Genomic DNA, 24,212 nt, shown 5'->3' with positions numbered 1-24,212 from the left:
CAACCCGGCCCACCGCTCTTACCTGCATGGGCCACGGCTGCCCCAAAGCAAGAGGGAGAAAAATGCAAAAGGAGGAAAGGAGTAGGAGGAAAAAGACCGAAAAACTGTGACAAAGGGAGTATGCAATATTAGAAAAAGCCTGCAAAAGTGAAATAAAGGGTGAGGGAGTGCCTGGTGGTGGATGAAAGAGGCATGAGATGGAATCAACACTACGCAGCCTTAGGCAGCCTTGGTGTTCGACATCTCGACATTCTTCAGTGCTGAGAAAAAATCTGGTCACTAGCAATTATTATTTTAAAGATTAAGCAGAAGGGTTAACAATATTTTTGTAAACAATATTTAGGATGCAATTTTTATGTCAGACGATATTTCTGAATACATCATTCCGGCTTACAGCCTTGGAATGATTGCAGCTCTTTCCTCTTCAGTGGTTTGTATTGATATTGGGAGTGTGAGTGGGCTCTCTGGGTTAGTCTTGGAGAAGCCTAGTCCACCACGTTCCTAATAAAGGTGGTGGCCCATCGACCTCTAGTATTGCCCTCACCTTGTTATGGTGACACTTCAGCCATGATTGGGCTTAGGAGCAACACTTTTAGGAGTTGTAGACAAAAGCTTGCCCATACATGGGGGCATTTAGGTACATAAGGCGAATTTATAGGCAGACACTCAAAGCACTGTCAGATTCTATAGATATTAAAGTATGTCTCTCTTAGGGTGCAGTACGGGGAAGTGTGCACATTGTGGGTGGCCTTAATATGCCCAGTAGGGGTGTTAAGCCCTGTATGTTTTCATTGAGAGCTCGTTTAGTCTGCCTAAATTTCCAACCCCCGCATAGGTTACAGCCAACATCGGCCCGGCCTATTATTTCTCAAAGCAAAATCTTCTCAATATGTTCATTTTTGGAAGCTCTCAGCTGGTGAGGTAATACTTTGGAATGTCTTTAAATCCACGGGGGCACTGGGGCTCCTGCAGGATTTTCAGAGAATCAGACTTTATTTTCAGAGTCTCAAATAGGATTTTCAAAGCCCCAGATGGTTTTCTTCTATTAAGCCCAGGCATTTTCTACACTTTGGGCCTGATTCACAGAGGTAACTTGCACTTTTAAGTAAGTTTAAAATTTTGAGTAAATGTACTACTTTTCAGCATTCACAAACTACACTTTTGTAGTAACTTACACATTCATAGTAAGTCTAGCACTACACATTGCCAGGGCCAATGGAATTATGCAACCTAGCGCAGTTTTTTGCGTAGTTATGGATTTGCTGCATTTGCCACATATTCCATCATCTGCTGCATAATGTGCATGTTTTAACAAAAAAACTTGTTTTTAGCTCAAACGGTTCAAAAGTTACTAAAACGCAGAGATGTGTGTTGCAGCCCAGCGCAGATTCCTTTGCAAAGGTTGACTGGTCACCTTTCTGTTGCTTACTGCTATTTTTAGGTGTTAAACTGGTACCTGTGAGGTGCAACCTATGCCCAGAAAATGTTAACAAATGTGAAAATGACAAAATAATGAAATAATACTATCACAAAATGTGCCACATTATGCTGCATAATTTTTCTTTTCTTGGTGCATAATTTAGTCAACTCTGCCACAAATTTGACCCTCCCCTGCCACCTAATTCCATAGGCCCTGCACAAGGCCAACCATTGGTAATGTAACAACCTCCCATAGAAAATAATGGAGGTAGAGACTTAAAATAAAACCCATAGGAAATAGTTAACAATATAAATAAATAGAAATTAATGTTAAAAAAAGTACATATTTATTCTTTAATTATAAGTCTCTATTTCCCTTCTTTTATATGTGAGGCTATTGTAGTACCAGTAGTTGGCCACGTGTAGAGCTATACTTACTACAAAAGTGTAAGTTATTGCAAGTGTAAGTCACCACAAAATTGTAGTTTGTGATTAATAAGATGTAGAAAACGTATTCAAAAGTGTAAACTTACTCAAAAGAGCAGTTTGGGAACTAAGCCCTAAGGCTGACCAGCATACCACCACTGTTGGTGACCTTTCAAGAACCACACTCTTGGCTGTTAGAAAAAGGTGTTCTGTTCTATGCAGGAATGGTAAAGGGTTTCATCTCGCCTTGTAAAGTAGATATGTGACTGCTGTAATGCTCTTCATGCACAGCACTTAAAAGAGGCATGGCCTGATTCGCAAACTGCACTCTGTGTAAGTTTTGTAGTACTACAGGGGTACTACAAAACTTACTACAGAGTGCTATTCACAAACAGCACTCTTGTCGTAACTTACACTTTTGAGTAAGTTTACTTCATTCCAGTATTCACAGACTGCACTTTTGTAGTAACTTACACTTTTGTAGTAAGTCCCTACTTCCATTATTCTCTATAGGAGGGTGTTTCTGTACCAGTAGTAGGCCATGTGTAGCGCTTGACTTACTGGGTAGTTTCTTAAGGCCGCTGCTTCATGGGTACATTGGCCTGGATTATATATTTCACTGTGGTGGTCCCAAATTCGAGGGTGTCTGTATCTGAAATTGGCAGTGAAGCATGATTCTGCAATTGTGCATTTTCACTGACAATGTAATACGTGCCTTACCTTCCCTCTTGTGTATTTTATAAAGGAACAAAGTCACAAGTGGGACAAATTCCCTCAGGTTACTTCTTCACTCATTCCGGGTGATCTCCTTAAACCTTCTAGTAAGGTGCTATGACTCTCCTTCATTTGCACATTTTCATCCTAAAGATTGACCCCATAGTCCCTTTACTAAGATGTCCGTCCTTAGTGGACCCTGTGCCCTGTTTACTCTGGTTGGCTGTGACTAAGAACTGCTGCGGATTGCTTCTATTTCGCTCTTATTTAGCCCCTAAAGATTATTGCTATGACAGGGTTTCTCCTGTGCATGTCTTCGGGTTACTTCTCATTGCTCCTGGATGGATCCAGATCATTTACGATGGCTGACTTCATTCTGCGTTTAAAGGGCATAGCTACCAATAGGGCAGTAGGTGCAGTAGAACCAGATCCTTTGGTGATGAAGGGCCTACTACACTCTATTTATTTTTTTGCTACCAAACAAGTGGGTGACGGCCTCTCTTTGCTTGCTTGCATTAGGGCCCATAGCACCCTCCCTACGGTATTACAGTGCTGATACCTGCAGGTTCCTCGCAGTTTGCTCTGCGAAAATATCATGCATCTGCCCTGATTGCATGCATCCAGTGCCTGCCCCGGGCTGCTGCCATGTTGCTTATGGGAGGATTCCATAGAGACCCACTCAATCAGGCACAGTGATGAATTCGTGTACATTGCATGTATTCTGCCGCTCCCAGGGCCGGCTTTAGAACTGGTGGCGCCTGGCGCGGTAATCATTTTTGGCGCCCCCACACTCCATGACCTCCTCCTCAGATTCTCTTACTACCACCGGTCATAAGTGCCCCTCATCTCTCCAATCATAAGTTATTGCTAAACACAGCGCTCCCCCCATGAGGTTGGCGCCCCCTCACCAGGTCAGCGACCAGTGCGGCCGCACCAGTCGCACAGCCCTAAAGCCGGCCCTGGCCTTTCATCATCACAGGGCTAGTCGCAGCGAGCTAAGACAGGGTAAGAGCGTTTCCCTGGTTACTAGTGCATGACACCGAAATTCATCCCACATAGGTCACATTACAGCTAGATACTTTCACAAACCAAGCAATCCTCTACAATGCAGCGTGCTACTCATCTGCTAATGCACTTTAGCATCTCATTAGGGGCATGATGCACTATTTGAATACAATTACAGGGAAATACAATAAATACAGCAATTTGTCCATGATCATACCACATGGCCAGGCTGTGGTATCAGGACAAGAACTCACATCTTGTGGTCTGCAACCAAAACTTAACCTGTAGAATACATTGTATTTTATTGTAATGCAACATTTACATAGTGTTTACTGCCAATATGTAGGGCGCTAAAGCTCTTGCCTACCTAATGCGGCATGCTACGCTATGTGCGGTGTGTGGTTGGAAGAGTGTTGTTTTTGTTTTGGACCACACCAGTTCCTCTTCTTCATCAAGGGACACCTAGTGCTTTATGGTCAGGACTGTTTTTGTTCATAAAGGCGTACATTCCTGCACAAAAACAATCATGAAAGGCAATTTTCTCTATATGGGATGCAGAATGCAATACACATGGAATGATGAAGCAACAAGTAGAAATTAACATATTTCTCCTTGTTATGTCATGATCGGGGTGGCATACCATTTTGGCACAATCACAAGTTTGCTGATTTCAGTAAATCTGTGGCTGAGTCAAATTCAATGGGTGGATGCACAGGAAGGCCCCTGGTCCACACATGGAACGCTACCACTATGAAATGTAACACAACGCAGAGCAAGTCTGGGCGTTGCGTCACATTTCTTTACAAAGTCATGCAATGAGATGAAAATGGCACCTTGCGTGGCTTGGTAAGTCTTTCTTAACCCCTTCGCCGCGGCGCAAATTCCGCTGCGGCGCTGGGGGGGTGCGGGGTGAGCGCGGCGCCGCCATGCTCGTGACGGAACCACGCCGTCATGAGTCACGGGCGAGCTGTGCTCATGACGGCATGGTTCCGTCACAACTCCGCCCACTCTTTATTTCGCCCGCACAGGCGGGGAATCAGCGACACGTGGGCGGATCGGCTGCAGCATGACGGAACCACGCCGTCATGAGCACACGCCGCCCGTGGCTCATGATGGCGTGGTTCCGTCATGCGCACGCAAGGGGTTAATTAAGACTTTGCATTGGTTTGCGTCACCTAGCATAATGTAAGAAGAACGCAAATGCTTAGTAAATGTGGGCTATAGTCTTTATAAGGTCATCTTGTAGGCCTTTTTAGGAGAGCGTCAAGAGAGTGACCATCTTGCATTCTCCTGGCCTTTCACACACACGCACTCTAAAGTTAAGCACGAACAAACCAGCCCTAAGTGGTTCACTGAGTGTATAAATACACACCCACATTTTATAGGGGGGATGCATAAATATTGCTCATTTTATATCTCTCAAGGACATTGCCTGGCACCAATTTTATCACCATCATGAAAATAAAAGGTTGAGAGGACCATGCTTGGATCTGAATAGGGGAGGGCAAAGTTGTGAAACTCTGATCATCGAGTATTTTTTTTTTAAAGGAACTTCGTGAACAACGTTCTCTTTGTGAATTAATTTTTGAGTGGCTGAAAAATCCGAAAAGCAGTTCATTTTACATGAATTTAGTCTTCGGTAATCTTTGATCTTAGTTCATGTATTGGATTAAACCATCCGTTCCCTCACACTGCGGGGGTGTTTTGCATCACCCCACGGATTGAATTCCGGCCTCACGTGAAGCAGTATTTATGTGTTCCATATGCAAGCCGTCCCCAGCCGAAATGAGGCCCGCTTCCTGTTTAGGCAGAAGGTTATGACCTGGCCCCGCCCCTGGAGGCCACAGACTCCGATTGTACGTTTCACCTGCACCGGGCTCCGCGGTTCCTCTAAAGTGCTCCAATATTTACCCATGTGCCATTAGCAGCACATAAAATGCCAGGGCGAGTTAAGTTATTGAAACGATGGGGAATATTAATAGCCTGGCCGGGAAGATATGGGAACGGGCTCGAGCTGCATCCCCGCGCGAGGCAGGTCATAAATCTTGCCGTGGAACCCTTGCCTAAGGAGCGAGGGATGGCTTCCAGATGTTTGCTAAGCGCTGCCGGTCCCCAGGGCACTGCCAATCTTGTACCTGGGGCAGGAAGTTTTGCATTTCATTTGTCTGTACACTAGCCACATGCTCACTGAGTTTAATGACTTTAACCTCAAGTGGATCTCTCCCTGCCTTCCTCACCCTTGTGCTGCTCCCCACCGTTTGCCTGCTTTGTTGGACCAACGCACATGAATGTATTCGTGTTGCGTTTTCATAATTTTTATTGGAGAATTTTAAAATGGTGCTCAGTTACTTAGAGGCCCTCCACCAGAATTATAGGCCCGAAAAGCATGTCATTAATGAACTAGAGGGCCGTTAATGACCATTCGAGGTAGAAAGGCTATGATGTTATTGTTATTAAAAAATTTGAAATACAGAATGATTAATTTTCACAATTAAACATGGCGAAACAAAAGGACAACATACTTAATGTGGCTTAACCCTGCCTTGTAAGTAAGGCACACTTTCATACAGTGCTTAATTTGTAAAATATGAAGTGCAGGTGCTCCAATCTTTATCGGAGGCCACACCCATTTCTCTGGCTCCACCCACTTCGTCCACCGGCTACACCCACTTCCTGTATTAGCTCCACCCACATCCTCAACTGGCACTGCGAAAAGTCAGATGAATTTCAGCAAGGGAGCCTTCCTCATAATAAAGTTTTGATAGGAGGTTTCCCTGCCCTGAGAACATTTTGAAAAAGATTCAATCAAAAGTGCATTTAAAGCACAAATTTGGAATAAATTATCGGAAATCACTAATGCATTGAAAAGGGACAATTCCAGTGCTCTATGTGCTGATTTGGGGAAAAGGACAATACTGGGGTAGGGTATGCCCATTTTAATAGAGTCTATGCAGTGACTGAGTCTATGACATCAAAGATACAACTTTTACATAGCTTATGTGAAGAAATAAACCAAAGTGTTGTGAAAACACTAGTCAAAACAGATCAGCTGAATAAAATCATGAAATGCACTTGATTGAGTCACTTTGTCACTTCCGGTGGCCGAAGGGGTTTGGGATTCATAAATAGAGTTAGTATTCCGTTAAAGCGATTACTATTAGAGAAACAATTTAAAAAGATGATAAACAATTGGACTTATTATAACGTACTCCCTGGAGCTATACTACTCTCCCCCTCCACTGCCCTTAACCCCACGCCTTTGTCATATGATGTATTTTAACTGGATATGCCAGCGTGATTGTCGAAAAATCTGAAAGTCACACCCCAAATCTTTTTAAACAAGATTCTAATAATTCACAATGCTTGCAGCACTGCTGCCATAGATGGGCTGCGGTACTCCACTGCTGACAATTCACCCAGGAGTATGGTAATGTGTGTTGCTGCTGTAAGACGTCAGTGCCTTCACTCCATTGCTGACCATCCCTCCATGGCCTCTATGAATGCTCTAGAGGGGTTGCTGCTTCCCATTGCTGGGTGGGTCCCCAGGTCTCGAGTAACGTTTCTTAGCACAGAGGGGCTGGTGCATTGATCCCATTGCTGACTGTACCCCAGGGCTGTGGTGATGCCAGTGGTCGAAGTGGGGGGAAAAAAGTGGGGAACTGTGGGCGGGGAATCAGAGGGTGGGAATAACCCAGGATTGGATCAGATGTGGCCGAAAGAGCAAAATATACCAATTCTTTGTATTTGTTTCCCATTTCACTAACCGGTTACAGCTTATTACGTTATTTAATTCAACCAATAGATACACATATTTATTTGGTTTAATATGAGTTATTGATATTAAAATACATTCACAAAGTGGAATATGTTTCCAATCACATAACATCCCAAATACACTGAAAAGTGGAATCACAAGCCATTTGTCTCTGAGCAATGGAGTTTCTGTCATCAGCACTTCTCCTCCTTTTTTCCACAAGAGCAATTCCAACATGAATGGCAAAATATCCTAGTTTGCAAATGTTTTCCACATATTTATGGCTTTGCCATATTTGCCACATAATGCATCATCTGCTGCTTAATCTGACGATTTTAACTAATAAATTGTTTTAAGCTCAAACGGATCAAAAGTTACTAAAAAATGTGACGTGCTGCTGTGAAGTGGAGGGCCCTTTGCAAAGGTTGATTGCTCACCTTTCTCACTGCTGCATTTGTATGTTATACTGGTACTAATAAGGAAAAAAATTTGCAGAGACTGTTAGCTGTTAGACTGTAAAAATGTCCTAATAATAAAATATCAGAAAATGTACAGTCCCATTAATACCAGTGTGGATTGTGGTGGACAGGCCCTCAAGACTAACCCACACCTGCCACCGCTAGGGTCCACCTGCTGGTGCTAGGACACCAGGGCTTCTAAGGTCTTGCGGGGCCTTCTAAAGTCTAGCATGGGAATGGGATCCCTCAGTAGAGTGGTCTGGTGGACTGGTCATGAAGGCTGAACCTGGTTCCCCAGTTCCAAATTCGGCAGCTCTGACTATGGTGCCACATCCTCTCCCCCACTGAACACCATACCGTCCCACTGAGCAAAACTCGCACTGCCTTCAGCTACAACCCAACTGTGCCCCGCTATAAACACCTAAATGTGACTCAATTCAAATTACGTACTAGACAAGAGCAATATACTGCCTAAAAAGAAAATAATATCATCATGGAAAACGCAAACACTCATAGGCAGGCAGCTAGATTAAGTAAAGCAGGTGCGGATAAGGAGGAACAACATGGTTACCTTAACGCTTTTACGCTCATTGTTCAGAAATGAGTGAATGCTTTTGCCTGACAAGTTATGGACATGACTACAGGGCCCAGAAGGGACCCGTTTCAATGCCCATTGCTTATATCCTTACAATACGTAAGCAGTATGGTGAACACACAGCCCCTGTTTTGTTTTCCAATCCACCCATCAAGCAGGCATTTCAGTACCTCCAGGAATGGTGCACTTTCCCACCCAGGGAAAACAATGGTGTTCAAAGAGAGACAATAACATAGAAGTAGTGCTTACTGGCAAACACTGTAAAGTGGCGCTAATGTGTTTGGGTGTGAAGAAAATCACTCTGGCCACTTTGCGACCGCTCTGTGTTGCTGTGGTTATTTATTTTTCATATTTTGAATGTTTTATTTCTCTCCATCTCGAGGCTGCACTTTGAAATTGAAAATTTCAGAAAAAGACCACGTTTCCAGCAGAAGTGTTTTTTCTTTTTTTGGACCCATTTCAAAAGGGAACAAATAAACGAAAGGAGGAAAGACAGGGTAATACCAGTTTCTTGAAGTCACGGTTTTCAGTGAGTGAGGTGGAGCGAGACAGAAACAGAGGGAAGAAGAGGAAGAAGGGGGGGCAGCTGCCAGTGGCAGAGCAGAAGTGGACACTGTCATAGTATTCTCTGGGCCAGAAAGAAAAGACAGAGTCCATTTCCTTCTCTGCTCACCCCGCCCCTACCCGAACGCCAAGCCTTATCTATAGGCCTTGATGATTTCTGGCGTCCTGGGACGCATCTTTTAAATGAAAAAGCAGGGGAACGGAACCTAATCAATTAAAGAAGTAGGGGCACGCCGTGCCCTGACGATCCCGCCCACTTCGACCGCTGGGTGATGCTCGGTGCCCGTATTTGCCTTCGAAATTATAAAAATGCAGGTGTCCCGGGCTCAGTGACTCTTCGTACCCGTCACACTACTGAGTCTCAAAGGAGGGTGAAATCAGGGGCTTTTGGCGGGGGTGGGTCGTGAATGTCAACAGAAGGGACCCTGTTTTTGGAGGATGAGGAAGATTTACAGAGCTGGTGAGCCGATCAGATTCCGTGGGAAGCATTTATCATGTTTTTTTTTTTGTTGTTGCAAATATTTATAGCGCAAACTCGACCCGAAGGTATTCGAGCGCTTTACATAGCACCGTCCGTATTTACATTACACATTAAGGCACGGGGAAATTAAGTGATTTGCCCAGAATCACAGGACGTGGTGGACACAACCTCGAGGCTCGAATTCTGGTTTCCAAGAGGATTAGTAAAGTTTTAACTTCTTACCTTTACTCGTTAATCGTGGTGAGCCGGCCGGCAGGGACACACACTGGCTGCACTGCCTTTGCTCAGTGAATAACTGATTTTACGATTAAGCGGCCGCCGCGGCCTGGTGCTGCTTGCTACCATACGGTACTCCACTGTTCTACTGCCTGATCGATGCCTGCACAGGCGTCCCTTCTCTCAATGTAGACGTCAGTCGGAGGTCGCCTGTTTTGAACAACGGTGATGACTCGTGGTGGGCAGTGTGAGCTGCGGTGGTTATGCTGGGGGCGGGTGTGGCCATGTGAAAAAAATATGCGCGCTCTGCGCGCACAGCCACTCCCCCACATCAGAACCAAAATCCAGCCCGGCGCCCGCCCAAATAAATCAGTGTCACTGCAAGTGGCAACACTGCAACGGTCAACACTGCACTGTGATTGAACGAAGTGCTGCAGCGCGCGGCCGCCACGATCAACATATATAATTTATTAATTGGACTTGGGCTCAGCCTCAGGGCAGGCGAGGTGATTAAGAAGTGTCTCACACACCCGCAACGGCGCAACCAGACACTGTTAACCGCGCCGTGGCTCACAGTGAACACGCTGAGTCTGCATGCACCGAATACAGCCTTACGGTAAATTTTAAAAAACAGCAATGTGTGACGTGTGCAGCAGATGCATAGACCCGGCCCTGATAATTAAGTGCCGGTGCTAAGCACCGGAAAGCACCGGCACAAATTAAGCACTGCTTTCATACTATGCTTAGCATGAAAGAGGCAGGCAATGTTTTTTTTGCAGATTTATAGAGCACAAACTGACCCAAAGGTATTTGAGCGCTTTACATGAGCACTAGTTACATTACACTTAGGTCTCGCCTACGCAGGGTGCTAGCGCTGCATAGGAGGGGACCCCTTGCAATCGATCACCACTTTTGCCTAAACGCGTGCACGTTTTCCATTGCTTTGTATTGCAACTCGTGCACGTTTGGCGTATCCCTTGCGGGAGCGAGCAGAGGCACCATCTGTTAGCAATTATCGCCCTGCCACTGCTCGCTCCCGTAAGGTAAACGCCAAACGTGCACGAGTGGCAAAACAACCCAATGCAAAAAATGCACGCGTTTAAGCAAAAGTAAACACTGTGCGTGTCTGGTCCCTGTTACCATGCAGAGACTACTTGTTTCTTTTCTTTGTGAGCCACTCTCACTGCAGGCACAACGTGTTTTTTTTAAATTAATGGAGCATTGCGCTTTAATGCGCTTAATTTTTTTTTTTTTATTAACCGAGCATTGCGCTTTAATGCGCTTTACATTTTAAATGCAGTACTGGGCTGTACAGAGCCCTCATTGCTGTGTGTGCACTACATGAACGGATATATGTTTGTTGTATAGTGTGCAGTACTGGGCTGTACAGAGCCCTCATTGCTGTGCCTGCACTACATGAACAGATATTTGTTTGTTGTGTAGTGTGCAGTACTGGGATGTACTCAGCCCTCATTGCTGTGCGTGCGCTACATGAACGGATATAATAGGCTCTTGCTCTACAAGGTCTGCTGGCTGTTTGTTTAGCAAATTCATACAACGCAAACTGAACTCAAGAGTAGTAGAGACCTTTACAAGACACCCAGTTACATTACATGAACCACTCTCACTGCAGGCATAATGTGTTTTTTTAAATTAACGGAGCATTGCACTTTAATGCACTTTAAATTTTAAATGCAGTACTGGGCTGTACAGAGCGATCATCATGCGTGATTAATCAATTAATCTCCCCATGGTCTCCCTGTTTACTAAAAACGGGGTGCTGAGGAACATTCACATGCGCTATAAGAAAGGACCACCCCGTTAAATCTGTTTCGTGTTCTATCTACTCGACGTCTTTTGTTTCCAATATTCAGACTCTTTCTGCTCTCCCATGTGCCCCTTCGAGATCCTCCTCTCTTTCCGCATTCTGCCAGCACCCTCCTACCCAATAGTAGTCCACCACCACGTCCACAACCACCACCGCCACGTCCACCACCACCACCAAGTCCACCAACACCATGCCCACCACGTCCACCACCACTTCGTCCACCACCATGTCCACCACCACGTCCACCACCACCAACACGTCCACCACCACCTCGTCCACCACAACCACGTCCACCACTACCACGTCCACCACCATGTCCACCACTACGTCCACCACCACCACATCCACCACCACCACATCCACCACCACCACCATGTCCACCACAACCACCATGTCCACCACCACCACGTCCACCACCATGTCCACGTCCACCACCATGTCCACCACCACCACATCCACCACCCCCACCACGTCCACCACCAACACGTCCACCACCATGTCCCTCACCACCACGTCCACCACCACCATGTCCTCCACGTCCACCACCACCACATCCACCACCACCATGTCCATCACCACCACATTCACCACCACCACCACGTCCACCACCAACATGTCCACCACCATTCCCCCACCACCACCACATCCACCACCACCATGTCCACCACCACCACGTCTACCACCATGTCCACCACGTCCACCACCACCACCATGTCCACTACCACCACCACGTCCACCACACCACCACATCCACCACCACCACGTCCACCACCATCACAACTTCCACAACCACCACCATTACCACATCCACTAGAACGTCTACCACCACCACCACCACGTCCAACACCACCACCACATCCACCACCACCACGTCCACCACCATGTCCACCACCACCATGTCCACCATGTCCACCGTGTCCACTGCCACCACGTCCACCACCACCACCAGCACGTCCACCACCACATCCACCACCACCACATCCACCACCACCACGTCCACCACCACCACCACATCCACCGCCACCAACACGTCCACCACCACCACCACCACCCGTAACAGGTAAAGTCAACCTCGGCTGTACATGGGACATTTAAGGATGCATTGGGTGTGAGAAGTCGGGAATAGGGGCTAGAAGTATTACACCAGACCCAAGATACATTTTGAAGAGGCGCAATGTCACAGGGGCTCCTGTAAAAGCACCCGCAGCATCTCTACCTCACAGTGGCATACCTGCACGAGCCACTCACTCAAAATAAGCATTGGCATAGCCAATAGGTCTCGCCTTTGAGACCTTATAAGTATTTAGCCATGCAACACTTGATGTTGTTGCACTAAGGATATTGTGCTGGATAACTAAACACTTATAAGGTCTCAGAGGCGAGACCTATTGGCAATGCCAATGCTTGTTTTGATAGGCACAGGGAGATTAAGGTATTTGCCCATAATCATAGGAGGTGGAGTCGACCCCTTAGGCTCGAACCTTGGTTTCCCAGCTCCAAAGTCGTCAGTCTAGCCATGAGACCACATCCTCTCCCCTATCTATTTACAAGAGCAGTGTAAATAGGAGGCAGCACCAAAATTAAGACAAAGGAAAACCTGGTCTTAAACAGGCGATTGAGGAGAAATACTTTAATTTCTCCACATTTTTGCTGTTTCCATGGAAACAGCAAAACACCAATGATTGTTTATGTGCAAGAAGGTCCCCCTTCCTGCACATAAACAAACATTTAAAAAAAATGCTGACTTGCAATGTCTATGGGGACCTTCCTGCACATAACTAATCTTCTGCTCAACACAGGCACCCTTGCATTATGGTGCAAGGGTGCCTGCGTTGGCGCTATGCAGCGAAATCTAGCACTAGCGCAGGGGAAAATGCAGGGCTGTTCCATATTCTAGTAAATATGGTACAGCCCTGCATTTCTAAAGTGACAAAGCGTGTGGTTAGCCTTCTTGACTTGTAAATATGGACCCCAAGTGCCACTCGTTACGAGTGAGACTTTCATTTGTAGGTTACATTAAGATCTCACTCATGAAATGATAAATCAAAATGTCACACATCATAGAACATAAACCCTAAATGTGGCCCTTTAATGCACTGCTCTGTGTAGAATAGATTTGGGAGCTGTGGGAACTTCAGGAAGCCATGCTAACAGGCAAAGGCGTCTCCAACATATCCCTACAAGTGTTGGGGGAGGTCACATTTGGTCACCTCGGGGTGTAGCTCCGTACATTTGTAAGCCAGGTGGCTTGCATGGAGGTATTGCTGTTATTTTATTTATTTTACATTTATTTTGATAGTTTTATCATTTTAGTAATGTAATTTCTCATGTTTTCACTAATCTCGTAGTTTGTGTGATATCTCAATGTCTGAGGTCATCAAATATGCTGATTATTTCTCAAATCTTAAAATGTTAAAGTTAAAGTGCTAAACCCATTTTAATTGCACTTGCCTATATGCACATAATTTAGGAGTTATTCAGAAAAGTAACTTCTACAAGCAGGGGATCAAGATTATGTTTTTATTTGCATTTTCATTCAAACTTCACTCAAAATTTGTCATTACATCAATTTCACTTAGTTGGATTTGTGTTCTTATGCAATTGTGTGACCGAAATCACAACAGCTTTACTTTTTCAGTCTATGAAAAACATTTACATGACAGATCCTGTATATGTGCAAGCAAGAGTTGAGCCACTCACACAACAGCACAATATGTCTATGATCAGAAAACAGACATTCATGTGATGACAACATCACTTGGCAACAAATATCAATATTTTTATAATAAAAACTAGTTCTGTTAGTCATACATTCACGCAGTCAGTTACGAAAGTCAGTCAGTTATGTTCAAGTATACCAGTCTATGAATCTTTGTGTAAAAGTGTGTCTGAGTGTGTGTCTCTGGCAGTGCAACTCAAACAGACTATTCATCATTAACAAACACCTTTTAGTTGTGGCTTAAGCAAGTTTGCTCTTTGTTAATATTGCTGAATCTGTTTGTGGGGGAGAGGCTATGTGTGTGGATGTGACAATGTGCATTCAAATGTTTGTATGTAGGCATGTATACCACACACCTTTAATTTTGTGTGACTGTACATTTTGGAATTTGTGTGTATGGATGTAGAACACACATTTGTGTGAATGTGTGTGCATGTTTAGGAGTTCTTGTCTATGCATGGATAGAGTATCTTGATGAAAATGTCCTTGTGGTTCTGGGAGCAAAAAGGTGTCCCATAATTTTGACAGCCCAACATTTACCTCATTCAGTACTCCCACACAATGCTGGACTGTAGATGGTGTTAAACCTCAATTTCATAAGGCACCTCCCAAAGCATCAAGATAAATTAAATACAATTCATTACAATGATCAGATTCAGATTTGATTAGCCCAATCAATGGCCGAGTTCTGAATCAATGAAAGGTAAAAGGTTTTATTACAAAAATTCAAAATAAGCAGTACAGAGTAAATGCCATGAAGGCTGTTAGACTCAGAGTTATACAGAGTATGTAAAAGTCAGAAGATATTCTAAGTCCCAGTGGACAGCAAAATCAGGAGATAATCAGGCAGGATGCATAGTAGACTAGGAAAGTCTCTGGCTCACCTCCTAAATCAAAGATTTTATACACAATTCTAGCATAGTGTTGTGAGCAAATGTATAATTTCTTCAGCAAATCAGAACAGAAGAAAAATAAATGTCATTACCTTAATGCAAAAGCACTATCCCATTTTTCCTGAATAATTTTTCAACACCCGGTATGCTAATGTCATCCGGAGATGTTCAAACAAATGTGACACATTTGACAATAAGCCTTTCTTCGAATGAATAGATTCAGTGAGGAATTGGAACATACAGCTACAAGTGACAATATTGCTTTCGAACTGCAGAAGGTTCACCATGAGCAGGACAACAAAATCCATCAAAATAACCTATTATGAATTCAGCTTGACTGCTTTCTGCGGAGCCTGTGAGGAGTGAGGATGTGCACAGGGGAAAAGCAAGAGTGAATGACAGAGATGCCTTCGATTTTCTTTAATATGATGCTTCACACAGAAATGTGGCTTAACTAAAATACCATAACAAACTTCTGAACATCATAAGAAACGTTTCAAATCCAATTAATTATTTCAGTCTGTGAAAATGAAATCATGTGATAAAATGCATATTGCACATTGTTAATGAAGTGCACAAATATAAAGCCGCAAGATTTTGAACAAATCTTCCCTCTAATTATCTTATAATCACTAAAACAATTCATAAAAGTTTATTAATGAGGAGCATATTTAAACTGCATAAGTTTCTGCCTCTTTTTGAAATTCTCCATTATCATTTTTAGCTGTTTATAAACACGACCCTTGACATTCTCCATCTCATACTCTTTGGTCTTTTTTCTTTTTAATGATCCCCTCTCCTTTTTATTCCCACATTTTTTAATTAGACTCCCAGAACATGTTATCAAGATAAACAAATCAATTGAACAAATCATTATAATTATTACAGGTGTTAATATTAAATGAAAAGTTCTTCCACGCAAAGTATCAATTTATTTACCAACCTTGATAAAAATCCTTCCTTATTTCACTAACCCAGGAACATATAGTCTTCCACACATTATGTTCATCTAAAGCTTGACGTTCACAAGAGATATTAGTAACATAGTTTACATTGAAATTAATAGCAAGGATATTATCAGTCATGAAAGCCCAATACCTCTTAAATATGAAGAAAATGGGCCCCCTGCAAACTAATGCGAGTTCCTAAGGCAGGGAAAATTTATATCAGAAAATAGAACCTAGGGCAACTCTTTTGTATTAATATTGAAAAAAATCAGAATCTACATACTAAAACAACTCAATAAAATGGGCACAAGAACATTTATAGAAAAGGGTGTTTCTTTAACATACATGTTTATTTTGATATAATTTGAATAAATCATTCCCACAAAAATCACCACCACGCTTTCATACTATTTTCATATCTGCATTTGCACCGTACACACCCACACAAATAAGCAAAGTACAGAAATTATATGCAACCTGGAGAATGTCTCCCCAAAAAATTGACTACTATGTACAAACAGTAAACAATACATTCAAATGGATTTACATTAGTTAAATCATGTTGTGACTTTTTAATAGTAGTCTTTAGTTAGCAAACTGCAGTTGTCTTAGTATGTAGAGTTTGATTTTTTTCAATATAAATAAAAACGAGTTGCCTTAGGTTCTGTAGTCTAAGTCCGACACCTCTTAACCTTCAGTACCGTGAAGTACTCTGTTCCTTTGCAAGAAGAATATCTAGCACTAAACGGCTTTGCATTGCCATTGCTCTAATAGCAATTAATTCAAATTTAATTTGGTTTTACATCACCAAAAGTACTTAAACAAGTCTGTCCACCAATGTAGACAAAATTAAACTTCTAATTTTCACATCATTCATAGCCACACCCATGGGAGGAATAGCAGCACCTAATATACCTTATAACATCTGTCCAAATCTACGTTTCACTTTCCTCAAACCAACAGCATTATCATAAGATAGACTGTAAGAAACACCAAAGCAAGATAACATGATCCAAGCCAATTACGCTGCTGATTTAAATGAGCAGTCTTACCACAGACATAATAAATTCCTCCCAGGGGAAGTGTAACAGACTCTGTGGGGCCTGAGAATTTCTTTGCCCACAATCCAGAGCAATGAGGGGGCGGGGCGCTGACTATAGTGCCATTTAGCATGTCTTCGAATCCTATCGCGTGGAAAGTGTAACGGGCTCTGTGGGGCTTGAGGAGCCATTTACCAACAACCAGCGCTTTCATATGGCCATTAGGGTCATTGTCAACATTGCTAAGTTAGCATGATCTCTGCTGCGATGATGCTGCTTTTGCGCACGTTACTATTGGACTTTATTTTGCAAGACTCTGTGCCTTTCACATGGGACCCGTCTGCTTTCTGCATTCTCTGTCTTTTCCTGGAGTTTAGTCTGAACACGATGTGCAAGGTCAATAAACAATCAGGCACATGCAACAAGCAAAAAAAGCCTCGCAAAAATTGCGATTCGCAAAAAAAGGCCATTTGCGACCGCAATCCAACCCTTTCAAATTCAGGTACCTATTTACCGAAAAGCAAACTTTCGCAATAATGCGAATCCTTATTTGCGAGTACCTCAACAACTAACGCAAATAGTGATTAGCTAATAAAGATTCGCAATTCAATGCATGTAAACTCGCAATTAGCGATAAGCTGCAAAATCGCTATTTTGCAAGTGCAGAATAAGGGGAATCACAATCAGGTGGTAAAGTTGAAAAAAAGAATTGCACAGGTGCAACCACTCCGAAACCTATTTAAACTGACTCAGAAGGTCACTGAAGCCTTTCACAATGGCAGCGCTCTACGTGATGGCGAGGAGGATGAGGATCCATGCAGCAGCTAAACGCAGAAGGAGAATACAGGAGCGGATTTTCAGAGTGCGCATCACATTGCTGGGACAAACAGAAGATGAAATCTATGATAAGTACTGGCTGAACGGTGCAATGATCATGCACCTAATAGCAGAATTGGAACCCCTAATGCAGCGCCAGACCCGTAGAACCCATGCTATCCCTGAATGTACAGGTCTTATGTTGCCTGCACCTACTTGCCTCAGGCAGTTTCCAGGGGGTAGTAGCTGTAGCTGGAGGGGTATCACAAAGCTCCCTTTCACGTTTCTTCAAAACATTCCTTGACGCTATGATGACAAGGATCCACACCCACATCACCTTCTGGACTTCTACCAGGTAGCACAGTTCCCTCATGTGATCGGCTGCATAGATTGTACGAATGTCCCTATTTGTCCCCATCAGTGAATGAATACATCTTCAGGAACAGGAAATCCCATCACTCAATCAATGTGCAAGTAGTGTGCAATGCAAAACATATCATAACAGACAGTGTGGCGTAATTCCTTGGAAGCACCCATGACTCCTATATATATTTCGACACAGTGGCATCCACACGCGTCAGCTCACGGGTGATTTGGCGAAGGAAATCTACTTGGTACACACATATACTTATTCTCTACAAAATCAAACAAATGTAAATACATAACTGTGGCTAACCCTTTGCTGTCCACCCTGTAGGTGACAGCGCATACGCCGTGCGGAACTACATATTGACGCCATACCTCAACCCAGCCACACCATATGAGCAGAGGTACAATGCAGCACACATCAGCACACGGAACATGATTGAACGCACGTTTGGACTACTGAAAAGCCACTTTTGCATTCTACACAAAACTGGTGGAGCGTTGCAGTACCACCCAGAGACCTGCTGCCGGATTGTGGCTGCATGTGCCATGTTGCACAATATTGCCACCAGGAGAGGTATACACATCGAGGTGTCCGACAGTGAGTCTGAGGGGGGCAACCAACCACCCGCACAACTCTGACAAGTGCATGGGGCAAACTCAGCAGAAGCGCAAAGGAGACGTACAGACATCACATAACATTATTTCTGAGGTAGGTAATAATGAGACAAGACATTTAAATGTCGAACAGAAAAGTATTTACTAACATGAGCCCATGTAGTAATGTGTAGCCACATAGAGATTTGTGCAAAATAGAACCGTGATTGCATAGAAGAATACCGTAAAATAAACAATTCCACGCCCTGGATACAATCACTATAATGGTTTTGATCATGGTTACGTCACCACGGGCAAAGGAGGACATGTCTGGCTAGCGTTTCCTGCCACGCACCCCCAAACGTCTTTCGCCTGCATCGGCTACATTACCCTGATGTGCAACAGAAGGCGTTGTGCTGCGGGAACTGTGCCTCCTGGCTGTGGTCACTAGCACCAACAGGCTGCTAAGACTGGATGCCTCCTCACTCCCCTCCTCCCCCATTAAGTTGCTGCCACCAACAGTACCGGCCTGGATCTGTTCCACGGCAGTGGTCACTTGTACTAGGGCCCTGGCCACATCCCCACAACAATGGCCCATATCAATTTGCATGGCCATGGAGAGACGTGCCTGCAGCTCAGTGGTGTTGCAGAGCTTGTTGTTGGACCTGGTATAGTCTGCCATGCGATCATGCTCTGGCGATGCCTTCTCCTCTTTGTGCTGTGGCACGCAAGCATCGCCCCGGTGAGCTCCTGTATGCTTGAGTTGGTCTCCCTATTTCCCTCCACAACCGCTGTGGTTAGTTCACGCACACTGTCTGTCATGAGGCTGATGTTCTTGGACAATTTTGATATGTGCAGCTGGATTGAGCCCATGTGTCTTGCTTGCAGGTGCTGCACCCGCAACATCTGGAACTCGATGCCACCAAACACATTTGGAGCCTGGTCTTCCTGAGCAGCAATGCGGTCCCTTGAACTGCACCTCCGTTCACGTTGGACCTGTGCCTGGGGTGTAGGTGGTGTGTTCACATGAGGCTGGCTGGTCGCAGGAGTGGGTGCAGGAGCCAGTCCTGATTCCTTGGGCTGCAGTGAAGGGACTTGGGCCCTGCGTTTGGTGGGTGCTGGGGGTGTGCTTGCTGGGGCAACTGGAGTATCCACATCAGTCTCAGCAGGAGTTTACGACTTGTGTAGGCAATCACTGTCTTCCGAGTCTACTTCAGCTGCATCTGTGATGTGAAACAGTGCAATGTTAATTTGTGTTAATCTTACTATTGTGTTACATTATCCATACTTGGCTCACATTAAATCACTGACTGCAATCACTGACTGCCATGCAGTGTTGGCTTGTTTTACTTGCCATTGTTATGTTTGACTGCCCACTTGACTGACATGCCTACAACTCCCATACTGCATTGGGTGTATGAGGGAAAACGTGGACTGGAGCTTGACCTGCACACTGGGGTCAGCCTAGGGGTATGTGAACAGTCCTTAGAAGTGTATGGTTGCATGCATCTTACCTTGTGTGGTACTAGCCGCGCAGGATGTGTCCAGCTGGGTCACTCCCACCACTGCCTCAGGCTGGATTGTCACCTCCACCAGGTCCTAAAGGGGTGTGTTGTCGGGTACTGTAGATGGGCCCCCTCCTGTGCTCCGTGCCTCCTTCAGCCTTTCTGCGATTCGCTCCTTGGCACGGCTAAGCAGGTCGTACCACCTCTTCTTGAGATCATCTATGCTGCGGTGTGTGACACCCACAGCATTTACCTTGCTCTTTATACGCAACCATATCCTGTGTTTTTCTGCCTCTGGAACTTTGAATTAAAGTTTTCCAAAGAGCTTGTCATGGCTCTTGGACATCTCCTCAAGTTCTCTTTCACGGAATTTCAGTTCTCTCTTTCTGGGCGTGGCACTCTCCCCTGCTGTTGTCTGATCCATTCTGGTGCACAGAAAGTTACAGCAAACAGACTTGGGTGATGTATCAGCTCAGCTCCAGCACTCTGCTTCCTCCTCTCACTTCCTCTGGGCACTGAATGAAGCATGGGCTGGATGACTTCCTGGTTGTGATGTCATCAGCATGCTTCCAATGTGACACGCTTTTTACGAACTCGCAGTTTGCGAGTTCGCTAATTGCGATTTCGCAAAATGCTAAATCGCAAAAGGTATTTTTCTGATTTTGCGCGTCTCTTTTGGGAAATCGCTATTCACGTTTGTGATTGTTACCAAATCGGTAAATTTGCGCGAACGGGTTCATGCATTGCGGATAGCGATTTCTGGATCGCGATTCCTTAATATTCGCAATTTAGGAATCGCTATTTCTGATTTTGATGCATGTACCCGAATGCCCCTTGTTATTCTGTTCTGGTCAGTCCCTAGCACCTAGACAAAACATGCTAACACAGCTGCTACTGCTGGAAACTCGTGCTTTGATATTATGGAGATGCATGTTGTTCTAAAACACACTTGGAAAGAGACTTTTCCAGGGAGAAGAGCTATGCTGTTCCTACTATGTAGAAATACCATCTAGGCACTAAGGTATGGAGTCTGCTGACAAAGCCCAGAGATCTTCTTTTATATAATAAAACTACTTCTAGCCAAGGGGAGGATGGTTAGACCTTCTAGTCCTTTATCCACTGTCTGTATACGATGACATCCCCCTTTATAATCTATGGAATTGCAACTATTACAACTGTTTTAGGTTTATACATTTTCCTGCTGGTAGTGGCTTGTAAAAACAACAGTTGATGGACAGAATGCACAACAATGTCATACATTCACCCCAGTACAGAGATCTGGGCCTAAATCCATCGTTTTTTTGCTCACCATGCCGTTCCAGTTTGAACCCAGCCATATGCAAATCAGTCTTGACCCTGCGCCTCATGGGTTCAGTAGTGGCTTGTATACTGCATTATAGAGCACTATAGTTAAAATAAACATTTTGAACTATAACAGTGACACTGTCAATTCTTATTGTGGAACAAATACGAATGAGTGAGAGAAAGGGTATGTCTTGCTACTGCGATTCCTGAGAGAGTTGGGAGTGTTGTGCCCTGGGTTGTCCAATCATTTGTAGCTTTGTGATTATGTAGGAGAATGAATGAGACACTATAGCTATTTGGTTCTGGGATTTTGGGTACTGAGGCGGTAGGAAGGCTCAGCCCCTACACACCGAGGTCCTGTTTTACTGCACATAGTTCTGTGTATGTGCAGAATCCCTGCAACAGCTCAAGGAAGAGGAGGTGGAGGCAGGGTACTGCCTGTAGCTTTGTTTAGCGAGTCTCTGAATCCCGCAATGGGGAAAGTGTAACGGACTCTGTGGGGTTTGAGAATTCCGTTACCAACAATCCAGAGCAAGGAGATGGAGGAAGGGCCTTCCTGTAACACTATTTTGTGCATTCTCAAGAACTGCAGCTCGGGAAGTGGGAAGGACTCTGTGGAGCTTGATAACTCCATTACCCACAATCTAGCACAAGGAGGAGGAAGGGGATGGAGGAGGGGGCCTATCTGTAGCGTTTAGCGTGTCTTTGAGTCCTGCAGTAAAGGAAGTGTAATAGACTCTGTGGGACTTGAGAACTTCATTGCTAACGGTCCAGTGGAAGGAGGAAGAGGGGGAGGTAGAGCCCTTTCTGTAGCACTAATTAGCGCATCTTCCCTACAGCACAGAAAGTGTAACAGACTCTGTGGGGCTTGAGAGCTCCCTTGCCCACAATCAAGCGCAGGGAGGAGATGGTGGTGGGGCCCAGTTTGCAGCACTATTTTGTGCGTCTTTTGAGAACCTCAGTGGGGGAATTGTAAAGGACTCTGTGGGGCTTGAGAACTCCATTGCCCACAATCCAGTGCAAAGCAAAGGAGGAGGTGGAGGCGTGCCCTGTCTGTAGTACTGTTTAACCTTCTTCGATTTCTGCAGCACAGGACATGTGCAGGGTGTGCCCAGTATTGGCCCGGGCGAACCCTGGGCCAAGAACAGGACCATCTGTACCAGTCCATAGCCAGATGAGGCTGGGTTGGGCCACCCACCTTGTGCCTAATTGTTATCACTCTGGAAAATGGGAAATCATAAAATGCCTGGAGGTTGGCCCATGAGGTAAGGCATACAACTGCCAAGAGGCTTCTGAAAAGTGATGTGGGGGTAATATTGAAATAAATAAAAATTTCTGAAAGATATCTTTTCCTCTCTAGGGAAACTACTGCCTTAGCCTTTGGTCTGTCCCATGTCCCCATATTGGATGATATAACCACAGTAGAAGTCCAAGTCCACTGTAATCCCAGAAATTCAGCTGGTGAACTTGGTCTATTGACGATGCCTGAAAGGCCTCAGTCACCTGTTGACTCATCTAGGTCTATCCCAGGGCAGCAGCAAAGCAATCAAAAAACCGTCCTAAGACCCAGAATGGAAACTCTAAGGAAAATTGTCAAGGGTGACAAGATGCCCCCCTAACACGAGCATTTTTTAATAGAAAATAATTTACAGAGGTGTTATGTGATAAATTCAAATCCCTCTTGGACAGGTCTCCAATCTTTGTATGACTACCTGGGGGGCAACTGACACACTACTTGCAAGGTTAGGGGATAAGGTATCAGATAAAGTGCCCGGCCCCCAAGCACTACCTACACTCACCCCAAAATCCTTACTCCCAGTGCTAATTAAACCAGCAGAATGTTTTTAGGTATTCCTACCGGCTCAGTAGTCTTTGAGGGGGGGGGGGGGTGACACCTTTGCCCACTGTCCAGATTTTGGGTTCTCACATTCCTCAGGGTCAATCAAGCAGCCAGGGTAGAGCCAATTAACGAGATTGTGTTAATTCAAGATGAAGCTGTCCCCGCTATACATCTACCTCATGAGTATCATGGGTTGGTCCATTAACCAAGGACTTTGAAGGAGACTGTATTATAGTTCATTTTAAAAGGCCTGTGCTAGCCGGTCTACTTCCTGAATCCTCACAACATGGTTTTCTTCCATCAAACTCCTGCACTAGAGTTACTTTTATAGACATTTTAACCCTGTACCCCAGGATACTTTAGTTCCTTCTCACACAATCTCTTCTATTGGTACTCCAGCCCTAGCTGTATGTGCAGCTCTGATTCCCACTTTCAATCCATTCTCGCTGGTTGTTGGACTACCCCAAAATGAATGACTTCAAGGCTTTGAATCAATTTCAAGAGCAGGGCGGAGAACCCATTGTTTCTGGAAGTATTTAATCTCCTAGAGATTCTAATCTTAAACTTTTTAGATGGAACATAGTAGGGGTGTGTTCTAAATTAAATGTGGAGAATTGTTCAAATTGTATTAGCCGATTCAATGTAGTCATGCTGCAAGAGACTTGGGTGCAGGATGAAGTTTTTATTGATGGCTTTGTTTGTTTCAGTAAATCCGCAATTCCTT

The 24,212-nt window shown here is 44.5% G+C and overlaps 1 protein-coding gene across 1 annotated transcript in view; it reads right to left on the bottom strand.

Moving 5' to 3' along the window:
* LOC146833125 (sphingosine 1-phosphate receptor 2-like) overlaps window positions 1-9,874 on the bottom strand; it is a 641,976-nt gene extending 632,102 nt beyond the window's left edge. The window contains exon 1 of the mRNA XM_085600749.1: window positions 9,639-9,874. The gene's annotated coding sequence lies outside the window, so the exon portion shown is untranslated. The remainder of the gene's footprint in view (window positions 1-9,638) is intronic.
* Between the last annotated feature and the right edge of the window lie 14,338 nt (window positions 9,875-24,212).

Source organism: Triturus cristatus, chromosome 4_2, assembly GCF_964204655.1.
Source record: "Triturus cristatus chromosome 4_2, aTriCri1.1, whole genome shotgun sequence".
NCBI lineage: Eukaryota > Metazoa > Chordata > Amphibia > Caudata > Salamandridae > Triturus > Triturus cristatus.
This window is presented reverse-complemented; position numbering and strand designations above follow the sequence as displayed.